Consider the following 1963-nt stretch of genomic DNA (forward strand, 5'->3'; position numbering starts at 1 on the left):
CGCCGCCGCGCTCCCGCCGCCGCTTAAAGCGGTAAAGCCGCACACTGCCGGTGGGACCCACCACTGGCCAGCGGTAACGGCGGCTCCACCCGTTCCGAGCGGGGACCAGCCCGTCGTGTCGGCGCCCAACCTTTCCGCATTAAACTAAATCCCACCTCCCGGTGTTGGTTTATTATTGTCACTTGTACTGAGGTACAGTGAAAAACTTGTCTCGCGTACCGATCGTACAGGTCAATTCATTACACAGTGCAGTTACATTGAGTTAGTACAGAGTGCATTGATGCAGTACAGGTAAAAACAATAACAGTACAGAGTAAAGTGTCACAGCTACAGAGAAAGTGCAGTGCAATAAGGTGCAAGGTCACAACAAGGTAGATCGTGAGGTCAGAGTCCATCTCATTGTTTAAGGGAACCGTTCAATGGTCTTATCACAGTGGGGTAGAAGCTGTCCTTAAGCCTGGTGGTACGTGCCCTCAGGCTCCTGTATCTTCTACCCGATGGAAGAGGAGAGAAGAGAGAATGTCCCGGGTGGGTGGGGTCTTTGATTATGCTGGCTGCTTCACCAAGACAACAAGAGGTAAAGACAGAGTCCAAGGAGGGGAGGCTGGTGCCCGTAATGCACTGGGCTGTGTCCACAACTCTGCAGCTTCTTGCAGTCCTGGGCAGAGCAGTTGCCGTACCAAGCCGTGATACATCCAGATAGGATGCTTTCTATGGTGCATTGGTAAAAGTTGGTGAGAATCAAAGGGGACAAACCGAATTTCTTTAGCCTCCTGAGGAAGTAGAGGCGCTGGTGAGCTTTCTTGGCCGTGGCATCTACGTGATTTGCCCAGGACAGGCTCTTGGTGATGTTTACTCCCAGGAATTTGAAGCTCTCAACCCTCTTGACCTCTACATATTCACCTCCCTCCATTCCCTGGGCACCCACCTGCTCATCCCAGAGCCTTAAACCCCTCTCTCTACCTGCTTCCACTACCACCCATGACGGCATGAATAATTGGAGCGTGCTGTTTTGCACAGAAAGTCAGAGAGAGAGAGACACTGACTGCTGGTCTCTGTATCGATGGATGAAGAACAATAGCTGTGTCTGTCACTACAATCCACATATGGATTTTTGGAGCAATCAAGTGGAGTCCACTTTTTGTTAACCTGCACTGGAAAACAGGTATTTGTGTGGGCAGCCACATATCAAATGCCTTCGGGGTTGCGTCGGAAGATACTTCAGAACAAAGCAGTGGAGATCATCGGAGATTGAGGTGTTGTATGGGTTCCATCGTGGAACATGTGGATTTCATAATTTCTCTCTACATTCTCTCTACATTTTCTCTTCAGTCAACGGTGGTTTTGCAAAAGCCTTTGCTCACGTTTCACCTTATGACTTGCTGAACTGAACTTTGAGACTATTCCTAGACTTGAGGTTTGGGAATTAGCCACACACACATTTTGAGTTTAGTTTTGGGGTTAATGTTTAATTTCTAACGCTTTCATTTTTCTTATTATTACAAGTAGTTATTAGTAAAATAGTTTCTAACACATACATGGCTCGTTGTGTTTCTATTGTTGCTGGTATGTAACACTATCCTGACTGTCTACACTATCTATGCCTGCCATAAATTTATAAACCTCTATCAGGTTTCCCCTCAGCCTCCAATGTTCCAGAGAAAACAACCCAAGTTTGTCCAACGTTATAGTTAATATTCTGTAATTGAGTCAACAGCGTAGTTAACTTCCCTCCTGTTATAGAGTAACCAGAACTTCACACTTTACTCCAAATGTGGCCTGACTACGATTTTATACAACTGCAATATGACTTATCTACTTTCATACTCAATGCCCCAGCCGATGAAGGCAAACAGGCCCTATGCTGCCTTTACACCCTATCCATTTGTGTCGCCATTTTCAAGGATCTATGCACTTGGCCCACAATGTTTTGTGAAACTAATTAAACTAATAACCCCTAATC

Source organism: Pristis pectinata, chromosome 3, assembly GCF_009764475.1.
Source record: "Pristis pectinata isolate sPriPec2 chromosome 3, sPriPec2.1.pri, whole genome shotgun sequence".
Classification (NCBI taxonomy): domain Eukaryota; kingdom Metazoa; phylum Chordata; class Chondrichthyes; order Rhinopristiformes; family Pristidae; genus Pristis; species Pristis pectinata.